A 21621-nucleotide genomic window follows, 5' to 3' on the forward strand; every position below is an offset into this window, starting at 1 on the left:
CCAAACTGTTGACATCGGAATTTGGGATAAATAGTATTACTATGGTGGTGGAGCCGGTATTTTTGATAAGAGGATTCGAAATACTAAGAACAGTACAAGAAAAATGGCCTTTAAGGAAAGGAATTTTGGTCCCTAAAAGTTGAAATCTGGTCCTAAAAAGGTAAATTACGAAGGGAAAAGGCTAGTCGTAACCCGTCGTAATAGCCTCCGACTCTAAATGTCAATAACGACGGGTCTTAATACCTGGTTGTTAAATCACTTTAGAGACGGACTAAATCACTTTAGAGACGGACAAAAAATTTGGCCGTGAAATACTTTTAAAGACTACATTTCTCGTCCCTAATAGACGTTGAAAGAAATATATATTCCCGTCGTGAAATCTTTGTAGCGACCAAGTGTAACTGGTCCTAAATTATCTTTTAGAGACGGACAAAAAACCTGGTCGTGAATAACTTTTAGAGATTACGTTTCTCGTCCCTAATAGACGATGAAAAATATATATATTCCCATCGTTAAATCATTTTAGCGACCAACTGTAACTTGTCCTAAATTATTTTTTAGAGACGAACAAAAATCTGGTCGTCATTCCCATCGTTACCATTTTCGCGACGAACCTTTAACTGGTACTCGATTATTTTTAGGGACGACGTCCCTATTTAAAATAATTTTGTAATTTAGCGATCGTATTCATGATCTCTTAATAACCATGAGTAGTCCTAAAAGCTCAATGCCACAAAAAATAATTTTTATCAATAAATATCAAATTGTCATTGAAAAATCTAGATATAAAAAGACAAGATATCAAGTTCAAATCTCATGAAGATGTTACTTTCTCTGTTTTCTCAACACCTCAACTAAAAAACTTAGCTATCATCTTGAGCTAGACTATGATATCAAATTTTGCATAACATTTTTAGCAAAATAATAATGAGTTTATGCATCTTCTAAACTTGCATCTTGACTTGTAGCTTCAATCTTCAAAACCTGTAAGTACAAAATATTGAAAAAATAATAAATAACTATTGGTAAAATAACATATATAATTTTAAATGAGCAATAGTTAAATCGCTTACCCCAAAAGTATTCTAAATTCACTAGGTGTTATCCAGCAACATCAACAAGGCTACAAGAATATAAGAAAAATTAATTAGAAAAGCTTTGGAATGGTTAATCTTACTTTGGTTCGATAAATCCCGGTATGACAATTCGAGATTTACCATTCAAGATTCCAACCATTATGAACAGACAACAACATCACTAGGCTAATTTCTAGCTTGACAGAAGAAACCTATGATGTAGGGGCGATCAAGGACTTTATTGTTGAGATTGAGATAGACAACTATAACCTAAAGATAGATATATCAGCAATGCATCACTAGCTAGCTTACATACACAAATAAACCTTACCAGAGATTTAGAAGGCAAACTGTGTAATTAATATATCGACTATAATATCCTCAGACAGCTCAACGACACTTTTGTAAGACAATTTGCATGATGTTTCATACTAAGTAATCTCATACCCCTGAAACTACAACAAGAAGCATGCACTTTCAATGTTGTTGTGATGACCCAAGGTCATCACTCGTTTTGAAAGTAAATTTTGTGTTCTGAGGCCTTAAAAATCTTTTTGTCTTACCACGATTTGCGTGCGCAGTCGGGGCACGTTTTCGGAAAGCTTTTATGTGAAATCTAAGAAAAAAATAGGAAAATGACCTTTAAAATTGATTAAAGTTGACTTTGGTCAACATTCTTGGTAAACGAACTCGGACCCGTGATTCGACGGTCTTGTAGGGTCTGTAGTAAAATATGGGACTTGGGCGAATGCTCGGAATCGAATTCCGAGGTCTCAAGCCCGAGAAATGAATTTTTAAAAAAATTATTTTCTGAAAAATATAAAGGCTTTTAGAAGTGAATTGATGTAACTTCTTAATGTTATCGGGCCCGTATCTTGGTTCCGGAGCCCGATACAAGTTTGAAATAATAATTAAGTTGAATCTGTGAAGTTTGGTAAGAATCGGAGTTCGTTTGGTGTAAATTGGACCTTTATTTGAGAAAATAGTAATTTCAATGTTCTTGAGTGATTTCATGAATTTGAGGTTTAATTCATAGTTGTTAATACTATTTTGATGATTTGATTGTACGAGCAAGTCCGTATAATATTTTTGGACTTGTGTGCATGTTTGGTTTTGAGCCCCGAGTGCTCGGGTGAGTTTTGGATAGGCCACGAAGTGATATTGGACTTAGGAAAAGTTACTGGTATCTGGTATTTTTGCCCTATCCTCTGATCTTGCAATTGCAAGATCAGGCTTCCCAATTGCGAAGTCCTCAAGCATGGAAATTGCGACACAGGCGTCGCAAATGCGAACCTAGCCTGGGCAGGCCTTGGTCGCAAATGCGACCCTTTTATCGCAAATGCGAAAAGGTTGTGTCGCAAATACGAAGACAACAGGTTCTAAAGGGGTTCGCAATTGCGAACCCGGGTCGCAATTAAAAAATCTGAGACCAGTTAATTTGGATTTTGACGGGATTTCATTCATTTTTACAACTCTTCAAACCCTAAAAACATCTTGGGTAATTTTTCAAAGATATCAACTTTTCCAAATCATTAGTAAGTCATTTCCAACTCATTTTTTTAATCTATAACATCTTTTCACATGATTTTAATTCAAAATCAAGGGTTTTCATGGGGGAATTGGGTGATGTTGGGTAGAACTTAGGATTTTCAATTTTTGGGGAATTGGACCTCGATTTGAGTTCCGATTTTAAAACAAGTTATATATTTGGGTTTGTGGGTGAATGGGTGATCGGGTTTTGGTTCGAACCTCGAATTTTGACCATGTGGGCCCGGGGTCAATTTTTGACTTTTTGGGAAAATCTATATTCATGCATTAGAATTGATTCATTTAGCATTTGTTGATATCGTTAAGTAAATTGTGGCTAGATACAAGCGAATTGGTGGTGGAATCAAGAGGTAAAGCGGTAGTTAAGGCTTGAATTGTGTTCGTGGCTTTGAGGTAAGTGTTTGGTCTAACCTTAACTTGAGGGATTAGGAGTTGTGTCGTATTTGCTATGTGTTAATTGTTGAGTATGACATATAGGTGAGGTGACGAGTATCTATACGTCGGTGTCAAGCATGCCCGTGAGTCTTATACTATGATTGATGTGACTCCATTTTGTATTGTCCATGCTTAATATGATGATTTCTAATGTTGAACAAGGCTTATGGAAGTATTCTTGGTAATTGAACATTGTAGAGCATTGGCTCAAGTTGAGAATTGAGTTGTGAAGTAATTTGTGGAAAAGAGAAGGGGTTTATGATACTATCTCTCTTGCCGGGATGTTATTGTTTTTGAAATTATCTCCCTTGTCGGGATGCTATTACTCATGATATTATTTTTCTTGCCGGGATATTATTGATATACTATTGTTCCATTGCCGGATTTCTATTGTGATTTTATTGATTCCCTCGCCCGTATTGCTTTGTGATTGTTGTTTGGGTAAGGAAGAGTGTAAAAGCACGAAGGGTGATGTCGTTCACGAAGGATGATGTCGTGCCGATATTGTAAATGTAAAAGCACGAAGGGTGATGCCGTGCCATGATATGAGTGATAATGCAAGAAGGATAATGTTGTGCCATGATCATGTGAGATAAATCCACGAAGGGTGATGCCGTGCCGATTATATTGATTCTTATGGTGAGGATGAGAGTAAAAGCACGATGGGTGATGTCGTGCACATGTCTTTGTTTTTCTTATTTTTGCTTATAGTTTTATTTTGGTGTTCTCTATGTTTCTTTATTGAATTTCGGTTTGTACATGATATTTCCCCGAGCATGTTTACCCTTCCCGTCTTTAACTGCTAGTTTTTGTCATTATTACTTGTTGTATATGATATAACTGCACAGGTTTATTTGGTAGTCTTGTCCTAGCTTCGTCACTACTTTATCGAGGTTAGACTAGGCATTTACCAACACATGTGGTCGGTTGTGCTGATACTACACTCTGCACTGTGTGCAGATCCCGGTGCTGCAGCTTTTGGACCACAGTAAGGTTGTTGCCTTCAGTCCAGTGGTGGAGACCCGATGTAGTCCTGCAGGCGTCTGCAGGCCATGGTGTCTCCTTCTATCTTTCAGAGACAGCTTTGTATTTATCTTTCAGACCACTGTTTGTAGTGTTCGTAGATAGTCCGTGACATTATAACACCAAATTCTGGGTAGAGTTGTATGTTGGATTATGCACTAGTATATGGTTAAACTATTAGTTTTCGTCTTCCGCATTTCTGTTTATTATAATTATTCCGTTGTTGATCATCTATTATATTAAACTGTTAAAAAGGCTAAGCAAAAAGGTTAATGAATCTATAATACTCAGCTTGCCTAGCTTTCATGAGTAGGTGCCATCACGACTCTCGGGGGTGGAAAAACCGGATCGTGACAAGTTGGTATCAAGGTTGCTTAGGTCTCCCAATTCACGGACAAGCTTAGTAGAGTCTGAAGGATTGGTACGGAGACGTCTGTATTTATCCCTCCAAGGCTATAGAGTTAGGAGAAACTTCACATCTATTCTTTCCTGTTGTGCGACTTGATTTCTCAATGCTAATTCCAATTTATTTGCTTCAAGCTCACATTGTTCTTTAGCTCCTAGAGTAGTTCCAGGTTGATAAAACATAGATTAACCTCCATTAGATTTTTTTAAACCCCCGTCATAATTTAGTTCAGGTCGATTAAATTTTGTGTCAATCGTATGCAAATACCGTGAACATAAGGTCATACATTCATTTGCAATGTAGCCCTCTGCAATAGAGCCTTCTGGACATGCCCTATTATCAATCAGAGATTTCAAAAAATATAACCATCGTTTCATATGATACATCCACCGATAATGAATAGGTCCAGCAATCTTAGCTTCACTAGCCAAATGAATAGGCAAGTGGTCCATGACATAGAAAAATGGAGGGAAGACCTTTTCTAACTTGGAAAGCATTATGGGAATTTGCGCTTCAATTTGTTTTAAGTCATCAATCTGTAACTCCTTTGATTCAAGCACATTAAAGAATAAAGATACTCAATAAGCGGTTCACATACTTCTTTGGACAACATACCACGAAGTGCAAGGGGGAGTATATGTTGCAGAAGAATATGGCAATCATGACTTTTCAACCCAGATATCTTGTGATCTTTTAGGTTCACACATTGAGAAATATTAGATGAAAACCCATCAGGAACCTTTAAATTCTTTAGGAATTGGCATAATTTGTGCTTACTTTCGGGAGGCAGTGTGTAGCATGCAGTTGGAACTTCAACTTTCTCCCCTCTTTGGATGGGATGCAATTTCGGCCTAATATTCATGTCTTGCAAGTCTAATCAAGTTTTAATTGTATCCTTGGTCTTTTCTTTGACATTCATGATTGTTCCAATAATATTATCACATATATTTTTTTCAATATGCATAACATCCAAATTATGTCGCAACAAGAGGGACTTCCAATATGGAAGTTAAAAAAAATACTTTTTTGTTCCAATTATCCTTTCGATTTTCATGTGAATTTTCTTCTTTTTCTTTGGATCCTTTGTTAATTGCAATTTTCATGTGATATCTTCTTCTTTTTCTTTGGATCCTTTATTAATTATATTCCTTCAAGATCTTGCACTTGATTAAGTATCTCACTACCAGAATGCATATTTGGTGGGAGTCTTTTCTCTTTTGTACCATCAAATGAATCCTTGTCATTCCTCCATTTGTGGCTAAGAGGAAGGTAGCGTCGATGACCCATAAAGCATTGCTTCTTACTATTAGCCAATTGAATTGAGGAGATGTCTTTATTGCAACATGGGCATGTCAATTTTCCTTTTGTACTCCATCCGGATAAATTTTTATAGGCTGGAAAGTCATTGATGGTCCATAACAAAGAAGCATGCAGCTTAAAATTTTGTTTAGATGATGCATCAAAGGTCTCAATGCCAACTTCCCACAACTCCTTCAATTCGTCTATTAAAGGTTGAAGATATGTATCAATTGCATCTTCTGGACTATTTGGACCTGGAATAAGCATTGACAAAATAAAATTTTCTTGTTTCATACACAACTAAGGTGGTAAATTATAAGGAATAAGAACCACAGGCCAAATGCAATATGAGGTTTTTGAATTCCGAAATGGCTGAAATTCATCACTAGCAAGTCCAAGTCGGACATTACGAGGCTCAGCCGCAAATGAAGGATGAAGTTCATCAAACGACTTCCACGCCATTGGATCAGCTGGGTGCCTCATTATTCCATCATTAACTCTTTTATCCGTATGCCATGTCATTAAACTAGATATTTTTGTAGACATAAATAACCTCTGAAGCCTACGCTTTAATGGAAAATAGCGTAAAGTCTTTGATGCTATTTTCTTACCTTTTTTATTCCTTGTTTCCTTGCTATGTCTATCTATTTTCCATCTAAATGCACCACAAACTTTGCAAGAATCAAGTAAGTTATCCTCCTTCTAGTATAACATGCAATCATTAGTACAAACATTAATTTTGTTGTAGGAAAGGCCAAGGTCTTGAATTATCTTCTTTGCCTCATAATATGATTTTGGCAAATTGGCGCCATCAGGTAGCAACTCCTCTTTTAACATTTCAATAACATTGTAAATGGCTCGTTACACCGGCGACCCATACTTTTGATGTGAAACAATTTAATCAAAGAGGAAAGCTTTGAAGCTTTTGAATTTTGGTACAATGGCTGCTCGAAATCCTTCAATAGCCTATAAAATCTTTTTGCTTCATTATTTGGTGTCTCCTCAATTAAATCATCACAGTTAGTGTGCACAGTTCTTCCATCAATATTAGGAGATAGATCTCTCAACGGTTCTTGTACTTCATCTTCACTTTCATATTCTTCTAGTTTATCACCATCTTCATCTTCCGATTCTGACAGTGGGTCACCTAAATTTTCCTCGTGATGATACCAAAACGTATAATTTTGAATTATTTCATATACTTTCAAATGTGTCTCAACTGTCTAACGAGTTCCTAAAGTTGTATTACAACATTTGACACATGGACATCGTATTTCATATTCTTCTCCCATTTTCTGAAAAGCATAATCCAAAAATTTTGCACTCCGATTAAGTAGGCTTCATCGAGCCGATTATCAACAAGTTGCATTCATTGCTTACTAGGTGCCATAACCTTGGAGAGTAAATAAAAATTAAATTAAATAAAGATAAAAGATAAGAAAAATACTACGATTCATACTACTTGTTACGATCAAATAAACACAACTGGTTCTACTCTAAGGTCGCACTTTCTAGTCGACTCGGATCCTTTGTTTTCAGTTAGTACATTGTAATATACAATCAGATGACACTAAGATAAATAATAGATTATAAATTAACTTGTATTAAAGATGCTGGTTCCAAAAACATGCATACATGGTTCCTTCTAGCCTGCTCCGGGGTCGAAATAAGTACTTACACCAACGAAAAATATAAATAGTATACTTTACGATACAAGATCATCCAAAATAGTCGCGCGCGACTAAAAGACTGCTTCTTGCTAGTTAGTGTGAGCTCATGAATTTCTCTAAGTTCTTAACATGTATCATGATTCATGTTTCCTGCTATTTTTTTTTCTTACAAACAAACACCCATATCCTATTGCTTAGTTATATAAAAGAAAATATAGGTGAATACACTATTAGTTGTATGTTTGACATTGCTTGACTCATAAACTAACTTCTCCTTATAGTTATGGATGATCAAGAAAGAACAGAGAAAAATAAAAACTTTTTTCATATGTAAAATACATACACCAATATGTCTGCTGGTTTTTTAGTTCGGAGGTACTGTGTAAGAAGTTCATCTGTTGTATTATCGTCAAACGTCTCTACTCAAAAATAGGTTCGACGATCAAAGTCAATAAAAGGAATGACTATGATCTCACTGATTATTTTTTTTCCTAACAAATAAAATAGTACATGCATATAATAATTGAACTAGATGTTATTGCAGATTATAGTTCAGTGGTTGTTAATTAATATTACAGTGAATACAATATTGGGAGATATAAAATCAAAATTGCAATAGGAGTAACAACGCTAGTCCCTGTTTTGGCTCGCAAAATCCCTCACTGAATACAATTGGTATGCGCTCGGAATGAAATAAATTTCTTCTTGTTTGTGAGAGAGCAGAGAGTAGATTAGTGTATGTACCAAAAAGAAGAGTGTATTAGTGTGCAGTGAGTAAAGAGAATTCTGGTTTGAGTCACTTGCTGATGTTCATTTGCTCAGTTTCCCCTTAGATTTTCATATTATAAGACCTTATATTCTCACATTATAAGATTATAAACTGTCACTTTTGACAGATCAAAGAAGAAGATCAGGTCACACTATTGGATCCTTTCTACCAGATCTTTGATTTTGAATCTGAGAGGAAAGGTAACCTTCAATCATTTGAATCTCTGTTTCTTGTGCAACCATTGCTACTCTAGTTCTTCTTTACTTCCATACATCTCAAATATTCTCTAATTTGGAAGTTATACGTAAGCTGCTAAACATGCTTTTATTGGTTTGTATTTCATGAAATAATTAGCTTTTTCAAAACTGGTATGCGCTCGGAATGAAATAAAATTCTTCAGACAACACGCTACAAACTTGAATACACATCAGAAAATTAAACAATCATATCAGGAAGCCCAACCCAATAATCTTTCCATTGATTATATAAACGAAAAAATAACAGATAATGAAATCTTACCAATTTTTTAATGTTAGAAGAAGAAGAAGTAGAAGAACTCGAATAAAGCTGCAATCAGCGAAATCAGCACACTTAGAGAAGAAAAAGAGCAACTTGAAAGAGGAGGCATACCTTGAGAAAACACAATCTGCGGAGATTCGGGCAGAGCTTCACACACGACCAGATTCACAATATGTTTTTGAGAAAACACAGATAAACCACCGGAGATTAGGGCAGAGCTTCACACACGACCAGATTCCACAATCTGTTTTTGATAAAACACAGATAAACCACCGGAGATTAGGGCACAACTTCACACAGATCGGCGCTAAAGCTAGGCGGAATACAGAGGGTACTATATTTTGAACTTTTGATGCGGTAGCGGTACCATATAATTTGAGAATACAGAGGTTTTTTTTAGTTTTTAGAACCTTTTACTTTTAGTTTTGGCGCCTAACTTTTAGAAAATAATAATTTTTTAATATTTTGGTATTAGATTTGGCAGCACTCTCTCAAACTCAAGGCCTCTCAATTATAATTTGGGATCAGTTATTATTTTTTTAGGGACCAAATTTAATACCTTTCGCAACAAAATGTACCATTAAGGATCGGAATATAATCAATGTAGCTACGGGATTATTAACTCGTCCCTAAAAGTTGGTCGTAAAAAAAACTTTTTCTTGTAGTGGAAGTAAACATATGAACAAGCCAAGGAAATTCAACATTTACAATTTATACATAAAAAATATTTTTTGACTTTTATATATACAGTATAATTTGTAGACGAACCCCTCCCGCGACCGTAACTTCGCCCTTGGTTACACGTACCAATTATTGGTGAGCAAGTTCTTACTTAGAACTTCGTGTTATATGGCTATATCTTAATCTCTTTAATCCTTGTTATAGGGATGACTTGTCACCACGGGGCTGATTTATTATGTTCCTCTCGCATCTCCTTTTATATATAATGAAGCAAATTAAAATAAACGAATAGCAGTGTGGAAATGATCAGAATAATGAATTTTCTATGTCAAGATTTTCTAATTATGCTAATTTAAGTCGTTTTGTTTCGTTAAGTAGCCGTTTGATATTCAACTCCATAGAAATAAATTTCCCTTACTATTATCTTAGTAGTAGTAGTAGTTGAACATGCATATTAAAAGTTCCAACTCGGACATAAGATTCTCAATTAGCTCCCACTTAACATTTGGAATTTCTTTTAAGAAAAAAGGAGCAATCTCTTTACACTAGCTTGACACATAGCTGTAGCAGTTAGTAAACATGTTCAGATATATAAGAATTTAATAAATATGCCAAGTGGATTAAGATAAAAGTTGGAGCTCTATATATACACACATAATTGGTAGTTTGGTACCATTTATGGGTGTCTAACGGGTGGGCCGGGCTGGGTAGGGAAAATTAGTAACCGTACGGGTTGTAATCCGGGCCGGTTACGGGTTGGGGCTTACCGGGTTTAACGGGTTCGGGTTCATCCGAATTAAAAATGAACCGTAAGGGTTACGGGTATAAGGGGCCGGGCCGGGTTAGTGTTTTTTTTTGTTTTTTTATTTTTTTGTATTTTGTATAACTATTGTAATTTATATTAATATAAAGTAAAAATATAAAGAATACAATGAAGATGAAAAAAAATTGCACTTATAAATTGCAAGTTCTACATTTATTTCAAAATTCAAACTTACAAATTGAAAGGTTTACATTTAACAACAGGTAAATTAACAAAAAAAAAAAGAGTAAATTCAAAGGTTTTGCATTGCCATAGACTCTAAAACCATAAAAAATAAATAAAATAAAAATGAAATATAGCTTTTAAACCGGGCCGGGTCGGTTAACCGGTTGAACAGTAATTTGCGTTGACCGGGTTCGACCGATCCGGTTAACCGGTTGACAAAACGTAAACGGACCAAACCCCTACCCCTTTAACCCAGCCCCACCCGGCCCCCTTGTACCGGTCCGGGCCGGTTTCGATTTTAACCGGTCTGGGCCGGTTCGGAAACGGACTGACCCGGCCTGTTAGACACCCATAGTACCATCCCATCTCCTTGAGAAGTATTCAATAAGTTTTCTTATTATTATGAAATATGGGTGTCGCTCGCCCTTCTATCTGTTGCTTTTTTGTTTTGAGAAACTGGAATAATTTTTTTGATAAGACTACCTAACGTCCATTACAAGATCCAGCGGATCATTACAAAAAGATGAAAGGCAATATAAGGCATTTAGGTTACCAAGTTTGGCAAGTTTCCTATAGTTACTTTTACAAATAGATTTATTTTTTGGAGAAAAACCCTCGTTGTCCTCCAGCATCCTGAACTCAACAAAGGTAGGGGTTACAATATAACAGACTAAATCATAATGCATTGGCTGTTTGGCTCCTTCCTGGGCTAGCAGGTGAGCGACTTCATTTCCTTCTCTAAAGCTATGCCGGATCACCACCTCCTTGTCCTTCTAGGAGATCAAGTACCTGCATGATTGTAGTAAAAAAAATTGTAAGAGGTGTTGCCCTCTTTTAGAAGATCAATTACCTGTGTTGAATCAGTTTCTATTTCACAAGGCCTTATGTTGTGTTGAGAGATAAACTCTAGGCCTTTAGTCAGGGCCAGAATTTTAGCATGTGTACAATTTACAACTTGAACTCTTTGTTGGAATCGCATGATCTATTCTCCTGCGTTATTTCTTATGACTCCTCTTATTCCTGCGCGATTCTGGTGAAAGCTCCATCTATATTTAGCTTAAACCAACCAGCACGGGGTTTGTGCCATTGAGTGTTGCAAACAATATTTTTTGAGGGAGAGATTTCTCTAGTAGTTAGTAATGCAAATTCAATCGCTTGCTTGATAACGGAAGAGATTAAAACATGATTAGAAGTATTCTTTTCAAGGTTATTATTTCTATTTAGCGAGAGATTCCAAATTGCAAAAGGGAATAATTGGGACCAAGTAAGCAATGTAGATGGAATGGATGGGTTAGAATTTTTAAATTTGTCTACCCATAGGTTATCCTCAGAAGTAGGCCAGTTAATACTAATGTTACAGGATTGCCAAAAACAATTCACAATAATGTAGTGAATAAAAATGTGGGGGATGTCTTCTTCGTTTTGGCAACATACAGTACATATTTTGTCTACATTCAGTCCTATATGATGAAGGTAGGATCTAGAAGGTAGTCTATTGTTGTAACATTTCCATAGGAGAAATTTTAATTTGTTGGGACAGTGAGTTTCCCAAATCCAACTAAAGTTTTTCGAAGGAGTCTCGTTGGGCTCAATGAAGTTGTTACAAGAAGATGTAGAGAATAAACCATTGTTATTTAGTTCCCAAGTCAAGAAGTCATGGTTTCTTTCTATTGGTAAGCTAATGGATTGAATTTTATCAACTAAGTTGTTTGGAAGAACTAGAGAGATTTTATCTAAGGACCAAGTGTTGTGAGTGATGAGGTCTTTCATGGTAAGAGAGCAATCTTTTTTTGTAAGAGACCCCTCAATGATATTCCTAAGACAGGGGCTTTTAGGAATCCATTTTGTATCCCAAATGCCAAGGGAGGAGTTATGACATATATGGCACAAACAACCTTTTATACAAAAGTGCCAACCTCTTAGGATACTTTTCCAACAAAAAGATTGTCGTTTAGTAGGGGAAGATATATATGTTTGCCTAAGAACTTTGGCCCAAGGGGTATGAGGATATTTTAGGAATCTCCAAGCAAGACTTGTTAGGAGAGCTATGTTATTTGATTTAGCTTTCCTAAGGCCAAGACCACCTTTATTTTTTTCTAGAGTAGTGGTATCCCATTTAAGGAGGTGCAGTTTCTTTTTAGAATCATTTGATCCCCAGGTAAAATCTCTTTGCAGTTTGTCAATGGTTTTAAGGATTTTTTCTGTGAGAAGGGTATATTGCATTACGTAATTGGGAATGCTAGCAAGGGTTGAGGATGTAAGGATGGTACGACCTGCAATGTTAATATAATTAATTTTCCAATTTGCTAGATGGTTTTACATATTATCAATAATGAAGTGAAAGTCTTTGGATTTTGGAGCAGAATCCAGGATGGGGAATCCTAAGTATATTCCAAAAGAATTACTACTCTTTATACCAAAGAAACTAGAGGTAGCAACTTTAATATCTTAAGTGCAGTTTTTGGAAAAAATAATTTTTGATTTGGCCATGTTGATGCTTTGATCGGAGTACTTACAAAACATGTAAATGCCAGATTTAATAAAATTGCAAGATTTTTGATTGATGTGACTCATAAGGGTTAGGTCATCTATGAAGAAAAGGTGAGATAGAGGAAGGCCATTTGAGCAAATGGTAACTGGATCCCATCTGTTAATGTCTACTTGGAAATTAATATAACGTGATAACATTTCCATGTAGAGAATAAAAATATAAGGAGACATGGGGTCACCTTGTCTAATACCTCTACTAGGATAGAAAAAATCACTCCTTTGCACCATTCACAATAACAGTTATACTGGATGTGGTGATACAAGACATGATTAATTTTGACAAGTTAGGAGGAATTTTGAAATATTTAAGGGTTCTACATATGAAAGACCATTCTAACTTATCAAAAGCCCTTTCTAGGTCTATTTTTAGGATCATCCTATTCTTTTTACTAGAGCTTTTTTTGAAGTTATGGATGATTTCTTGAATAAGGGTTGCATTATCATTAGCTCTTCTATTTTTTAGAAAGCTGGATTGGAAGGAGATGATGATTTGGTCTAGGAATGGTTTTAACCTATTAGCTATAATTTTAGTGGTGATTTTATAGTTGGTGTTGCATAATCATATAGGTCGGAAGTTCTTAAGATTATTAGCATTGTGTATTTTAGGGATAAGGCACAAATATGTGGAATTAATGTTGGCAGGAATTTGGTAGGAAGTGAAGATTTCATGACAAAAGGAAGTAACACTAGGCCCGACAAATTTCAAGTACTTTTGATAGAAGAATGGATGAAAACCATCTGGACCAGGCGTTTTGTAAGGTTTAAAAGAAAAGATAGCCTTGATAATTTCACTATTTGAAAGGAGCTTGTCTAGTGGTGAGAGGTCTAAGGAGTCAAAACTAACAAGCCCACTGAAAATATCCGATTTATTTGTAAAGCAGTGGGAAGTTGTGAAGGCATTCTCAAAACAAAATTGAGCATGAGTAAGGATATCACTATGATTGTCAACCCAATTCCCTTGGTCATCTTTAAAGAAGCTAACATGATTTCTTCTTCTCCTATTAGAGGCACTTATATGAAAAAATTTTGTGTTTGCGTCCCCATCATTGAGCCATGAAATTCGTGATCTAAATCTCCAATAGTCTTCTTCTAGTTTTAGGATATTATTGAAGTCATTTTTCAGAGAAGATTCTAGGCTTTGGAGAAAAGAACTATGAGTATAATTGGAGGAGTTTTGTATACCCTTAAGGCGAGCCAGAATTCTCTTTTTTCTTTTAAAGACATCACCAAAAGTTTCCTTACTCCACTTGGAGATGCTAACAGTAAAATTGTGAGTGGCTTCTAATAGGTTATGATTAGGCCAATTTTGACGAACTAAGTTGACAAAATCAGGATGAGTGCACCAAATATTCTCTATCCTGAAGGTTTTACGAAAAGTTGCATGAGGAAAGGAGTTAAGGTTTAAGATAAGAGGATTGTGGTCAGAGTAAGTTTTTGGAAGATGGGTTACTGTGGCATTAGGAAAAAGATTGGTCCAGTCTTCATTACCTAAAAAAACGATCTAGTCTTTCCATAATTAAACCCTTAAACCTTTTCCTATGGTTGGACCATGTAAATTTGCTACCCTTATAACCTAAGTCCATAAGTCTACATTTGTTAATAAAGTTCCAAATCCTAGAGGTCCTAGAAATACTGACAGTTTTTCCTCCAAATTTTTCGGATGATATGGTAATGTCATTAAAATCTCCACCCACTAACCATCCTCCCTTGTAGCTATTGGAAATATTAATAAGATTTTTCCACATAGAATATCTATCATGAATATTAGTACTAGTATAGATAGTGCTTAATAACCAAGTAAAGCAAAAGGGAAGTACCTCTATCATTGCATGAATTTCTTGACCCCTCCTCGTGAAATTATGAACTGTGACCACGGTATGGTCATAGAGAATGGCCATTCCTCCAGATTGTCCTTCAGAGGGAACTTCGTCATCTCAAAGAAATTGAAATCATTAAGAAGGGAACCATGCGTTGCCATTATGGTTTCAAGGAGAGCAACTAAGCAAGGCCTATGAGTGTCAACTAGGTGTAACGACCCGATCGGTCGTTTTCAGCATTTGTACTTTGCTCGCTAGTTCTCGGGCATGGCTAGTCCTGTATGATGTATTATGACTTATGTAAATCGTCAGTTTTGGTTTCCAGGTTAATCAGGACAGGTATGGAAGAATGATTCTCAGCTTGAAGCTTTAAATTTGAAAGGTTTGACCAAGTTTTGACTTTTTAGTATTCGATCTTAGATTTGAATTTTTATGATTGGATTAGCTCTGTTTGGGTGATTTGAGACTTAGGAGCATGTTCGGAACGTAATTTGGAGGCCCGTGATAGATTTAGGCTTGAATTAAATTTTGGCGCTTTCTGGTTGGTAGTGGAAATTTTGATATCGGGGTAGGAATGGAATTCCGAAAATTGGAGTAGGTCCGTAGTGTCATTTGTGACGTGTGTGCAAAATTTCAGGTCATTCGGAGTTGAATTGTTAGATTTCGGCATCGTTTGTGGAATTTGAAAATTTCTAAGTCCTTAGGCTTGAATCCAATGTGGATTTGGTGTTTTGGTGTTGTTTTGAATAATTCAAAGGCTCGACTAAATTTTTATGATGTTATAGGATATGTTGGTACATTTGGTTGAGGTCCCGGGGGCCTCGGCTGTATTTCGGGTGAGTTTTGAGTGAGTCCGGACATTCCTAAACTTAGAAAATGGTTCCGATGATTAAATCTTTACTGGGGGCAGAAGTCATACCGCGGAGGCGGAAGTTTTTCCGCTGAGGCGGTGGGATTACCGCTGAGGAAAAAAATGGTCCGCGGTGAGGAAGAATCTGCAGGTTCACTAGTCTGATTTCGGAAGCATATATCTTTTGATCTACAAGGAAATTTGAGATGATTCAAAAACGAAAGTTGTAGTCCTTTCTGTCTAGTTTCCAGAAAGGTAAAGAAAACATAATTTAGACATTTGTAGAGAATGTTATGGACAAAATACTAAAGAATGTCACTGTAGTCAACATTTTCCGTTATAGCGGTGGATTTACCGCGGTCAGCGGTGATTTACCACGGTCAGCGGTGGTTTTACCACGGTCAGCGGTGATGGGGATCCGAAATGTGCAATATAAATACGAGATTTGGGGTTTTATTTCATATTTTGACCTAGAGAGCTAGGGGTTTGGCTATTTTTTGAGGGATTTTCAAGACAACCATCGGTTTAAATGATTCTAACTCAATTTTGGCTAAAATACATGATTATAACGTTGGATTCGTCATTTGAGTAAAGATTTGGGATGCAAATTTGGGGAACATTGTGGAGCTTCATAAAATAAATTTTTGGGATTTGAAAGCCGATTCGAAGTCGGAATTGAGTGAAACTAGTATGGATAGTCTCGTAATTGAATGGGTTATCGGATTTTGAGACTTTGGTCGGATTCCGAGACGTGGGCCCGGGGCCGAGTTTGAGCAATTTCGGGATTCTTGTGTTAATTTGATTGTTTTCGCCTGGGCTTTGTTCCTTTAGCGTATATTGATGATAATACACTAATTTTGGTTAGATTTGGAGCATTTGGAGGCCGATTCGAGAGGCAAAGGCATCGCAAGCTAGAGTTTAGACCGGTTTGAGGTAAGTAATGTTTGTAAATGTTTTCCTGAGGGTATGAAACCCCAGATTTCACATCGTTGTGCTACTTTGAGGTGACGCACATGCTAGATGATGAGCGTGGGGTCGTGCACCATTGGCAACTGTGACTTGGTCCATCCTGTACGACTGTTCAGTTGCGTATTTGATTGAAAACTGTTTGATATCACTGTGTTTTGAAAAGTATTGCTATGTTTTGGGCGAAATGCCATATTTGGGCCTCGTTCCAACTGTTTTGGACCCTTATGGGACTTTTTAACTACTATTCCTCACTATTTTGACTTAATAATTGTGCTCAGTCATATTGTGTTTTACTGATTCCCTAACTCAGCCTTATTTACTCAATTTTGATATTATAAATAATATTTTGAGCTGAACGCCCTGTTTTACTGATAGTCCAAGTGGCTTGTGAGGTTGATGGCTGAGAGAGGTCGAAGTCCTGATTGTGAGGTTAATAACTGAGATAGACTGAGGGTCTGATTGTGAGGTTAATGACTTGAGATAGACCGAGGGTCTGATTGTGAGGTTAATGATTGAGAGAGATATAGGGACTGGTTGTGAGGATTATATTATATATGGATCAGGCTGCACGCCGCAGCAATATATGAATCGGGTTGCACGCCGCAGCGATATGTTGGATCGGGCTGTACGCCGCAGCGATATAGCGCTTGGGCTGTAGGAGCCCCTCCGAAGTCTGCACACACCTAGTGAGCATAGTCGACTATATATATGGATAGAGTTGCATGACGCAGTGATATATGGATTGGGTTGCACGCTTCAACGGTTATTATATGGTACCTATTAAGCATGAGTGCTGAATGTGAGCGTTGATTTATAAGAGTTAAGTCATCAGTGACTGAGAGGCTTGCCCGAAGGGCTATATATACATGTATACGAGTGATGCTTTGCTTGAGGGGCTTGTTTTTATGAAATTATTGTTTTCACTCATCTTTATATTGAGCCTCCATCGAAAATGTTAAACAAATGTTTTGAACAACTTTCATTGAAACTGAATTTTTTACGAGATGTTTGGAAATTAAATTATTGATTTGGTTTTCTTATTTCCACTGAGATTTTCATGTTATGTGATGTATATGAATGACCGAGAGGTTTTCTAGAAGGGTTGTTTATGAATTATTCTACCAAGGGGCCGATTACGATTTTTCATCACTTTTATTATAAACTACATTGAACCTTTAATGAAATTGTTAAAAAGTTATCTTTCAAAGGATTTTACAGAAACTTGGGTTTAATGAGTTGATTTGATTTGTACCCTGTTTTGGAAAAATTATTGTACCCGCTGTGGTGCTATGACGTGGATTACGTGATTTTTTACTACTCAGACTTTATTTACTTTTATTACTTACTGAGTTGGTGAACTCACATTGCTCTCTGCACCTTGTGTGCAGATTCAGGTACTTCTAAGTTCGGTGGCAGGTTCAACGGAGTTAGCAAGGTAGCTTCCTGGCGATCGCAGCCCTGCTTTTCTCCCTCCTTATTCTTCCTTAATGTATTCTTATGATTTTCCCGACCATATTGGTCTTGATATTGTTACACAATTGTAGTAGATGCTCATGACTAGTGACACCCTGATGTCGAGCTTGTGTATTTATTCCGCATTGTTCATTTAGACTTACATCATGAGATTATTAATTAATAAATGGTATAAAAAATAAATGACTTTTATTGAATAATGGTTGATTTGGGAATTGTGTCGGCTGGCCTAGTTTCACGATAGGCGCCATCATGACCGGGTGGATTTTTGGGTCGTGACTCTAGGTCCCTAAAATTATGACGAAAGTCATCATTGTTAGCACCACGTATATTCCAGAACATGATTCTAGTGGATCTCATAATTCTTGGTTGGCGGGTTGGGTTGACAATCATCTCCTCCTTCTCCAAGTTGGAGTTTGAGGTCCTCCTTTGGCATGGAACAAAGATCACTGCATGGGTTCCTTTAACCACCTTAGAAAAGTCTAGAACTGCCTAAATTACAGGTCCTAAACACCTCCAGGGCCATAAGGAAGGGACGGGTAATGCACGCATAGAGTTCGTTTAATTAAAATCGCTTATATAACCACTAAGATGAGGGTAATTAGGTAGTAAACAAATATGATGACATGTGCGCTAATGCCACGTGTAACCCCTCTAGTTGAGGAAGGTTTACCGGGTATTGTACAGATGTGATCTTGTAGGTTAAAAACCTAGGATCGTCTGTCTTCATAGTGTGCCTGTGTCTATCATCTCTGACCAAGGTACGCAGTTTACCTCGCATTTCTGGAGGGCAATACAATGTGAGTTGGGTACGTGGGTCGAGTTGATCACAACATTTCATCCTCAGACGGACGAACAGTCCGAGCGTACTATTCAGATCTTGGAGGATATGCTCAGCGCCTATATTATTGACTTTGGAGGTTCTTGGGACTAGTTCTTGTTGTTAGCGGAGTTTGCCTACAACAATAGTTATCAGTCGATCATCCAGATAGCTCCCTATGAGGCATTGTATGGTAGACGGTGTCGATCACTGGTTGGATGGTTTGAGCCGGGAGAGGCTCAGTTATTGGGTATAGATTTGGTACAGGATGCCTGGGTTAAGGTTAAGATCAATCAGGATAGACTTCGTATAACTCAGTCCAGGTAGAAGAGTTATGCCGACCGTAAGGTTCGTGATGTGGCATTCATGGTCGGAGAGAGAGTATTGCTTCGGGTGTCACCCATGAAGGGTGTGATGCAGTTTGGGAAGAAGGGCAAGTTAAGACCTAGGTTCATCGGGCCTTTTGAGATTCTTGATCGAGTGGGAGAGGTGGCTTACAGACTTGCATTTCCACCAAGCTTATCAGCAGTTCATCCAGTGTTTCATGTGTCCATGCTTCAGAAGTATCACGGTGACCCATCCCACATGTTAGATTTTAGCACTGTCCAGCTGGACAAGGATTTGATCTACGAGAAGGAGTCGGTAGCTATTCTAGACTGGCAGGTTCGTTGGTTGAGGTCGAAGAGTTATCCATCAATTCGTGTACAGTGGAGAGGTCAACCTGTTGAAGCAGCTACCTGGGAGTCCGAGTCCGATATGCGGAGCAAATATCCCCATCTTTTCCCTAGCTCAAGTACTTTTCTATGTCCGTTTGAGGATGAACAATTGTTTTAGAGGTAGAGAATGTGATGACCCAAAAGGTCATCTCGCATTTTAGAACCCAATTCGGTGTTCCGAGGCTTCAAAAACTCATCTTATTCCTCCTCGATTTGCGTGCGCAGCCTGGATGCATTTTCGGAAAGACTTTATATGAAAATTTGAGAAAATAATAATTTCTGCCATTAAAAGTGATTTTAGTTGACTTCGGCCAAAATTTTGAATGAACGGACCCAAACCCGTATTTTGACGGTTCCGGAGGATCCGTAGTAAAATATGGGACTTGGGCGTACGCCCGAAATTACTGGGTCCCTAGCCCGAGTAATAAATTTTGTTAAAAACTATTAAATTGGAAATCTAAGGATTTGAAGAAATTCAATAATGGTTTATCTTGTTGGTATCGGGTCCGTATTTTGGTTTCAGATCCCGGTACAGGTTTATTATGGTATTTAAGTCATATTTGTGAAATTTGATGAGAAACGTGACTGATTTGACGTGATTCGGACGTCCGACTGTGAAAATAAGAATTTTTAGTGTTCTTAAGGATCTCATGCAATTCGGTACTAAATTTGTAGTTCTAGATGTTATTTTGGCTATTTGATCGCCCGAGCAAGTCCATATGATGTGTTAAGACTTGTGTGCGTGTTTAGTTTGGAGGTCCGAGGGCTCGGATAAGTTTCGGGTAGGCTATGGGATGTTTTAGACTTAAAAACCTTGGTGTTGGATAGTTGGAGAAATTGCAGGTCCCAGATCCTAGGAGCTTGGCCGCAGAATGAAATTTCACGGACCGCGGTAGAGTAAGGCTCAAGTTCGCGGCCGCATCATTAATTTCGTGGACCGTAGTGGGGTTCGCGACCATGCCCGGAATTTTGCGGACCGCGTTATATAGATAAGAGGGGTGCTATATAAACGGGATTTTTCATTCATTTTTTAATTTTTCAAACCCTAAATCATAAGAGGCGATTTTCAAAACACTTCTTCTTCCCCAAATCATAAGTAAGTAATTCTTAACTTATTTCTTTCACTCTTTTACTTCTTTTTACAAGATTTCATCTTAGAATCTAGGGTTTTCATGGTGGAATAGAGGATTTTGGATAGAACTTAGGAATTTCAAAATTTGGGGATTTAGACCTCAAATTGAGGCGAGATTCCAAAACCAATTGTATATCCAGGCTCGAGGGTGAATCGATAATCGAATTTTGGTTCGAATTTTGGGTTTGGACCAAGGGGGCCTGGTGTTGACTATTGTTGACTTTTTAAAAAACGACCTAAATTGAATTTCTTGCTATCGTGGGTAGTTCCTAAGGCTTAAATTGAATCGTTTGGTTGGTAATTTACTATATTCTCTTGGTCCGGAGGCTTGTGTGAAGGGAAAAGATGTGTTTGAACACTGAGTGGCCCGCGGAGGCGAGGTAAGTGTTGTGGCTAATCTTAGCTTGATGGATTAGGTATTGTTATCTTATTTGCTATGTGTTTGGTTGTTGAGTACGATGTATATGTAAGGTGACGAGTACCTATACGTTGTTGTCGGGTCTTAGCATGCGAGTGAGTCTTATCCTTGTGAATGTTGTATTCTTTATTCGTACTGATCATGCTTAAACTAGTTATTCTTCATGTTAAACAAATCTTAGCATGTTTTCCTAGAATTTGATAATGGTTGAGTATTGATTCAAATTGAGATTTATATTGTGAAGTTAAACATTGAAACGAGGTTGGTTATTGATAATTCCTTTGTCGGGTTGATATTGTTCCGTTGTTCGGGTGAGGAAGAGTGTAAAGCACGAAGGATGATGTTGTGCAATGTTTTGTGAGTGAGTTTTAATGTACAAAGGGTGATGCCATGCCATATTCTGTGAGTATTAATGCACGAAGGGTGATGTCGTGCCATATTCTGTGAGTGTTAATGCACAAA

The 21621-nt window shown here is 37.2% G+C and overlaps 1 long non-coding RNA gene across 1 annotated transcript; it reads right to left on the reverse strand.

Annotated features, from left to right (window-relative positions):
• Positions 1–837: 837 nt before the first annotated feature.
• LOC104232158 (uncharacterized) lies at positions 838–9091 on the reverse strand. Its single transcript, XR_712282.1, has 3 exons — positions 8857–9091; positions 1074–1123; positions 838–984 (listed from the first exon to the last, which is right to left on the reverse strand). It is a non-coding gene; the product is annotated as an uncharacterized lncRNA (long non-coding RNA).
• Positions 9092–21621: the final 12530 nt, after the last annotated feature.

This window comes from Nicotiana sylvestris, chromosome 4 (genome assembly GCF_000393655.2).
Source record: "Nicotiana sylvestris chromosome 4, ASM39365v2, whole genome shotgun sequence".
NCBI lineage: Eukaryota > Viridiplantae > Streptophyta > Magnoliopsida > Solanales > Solanaceae > Nicotiana > Nicotiana sylvestris.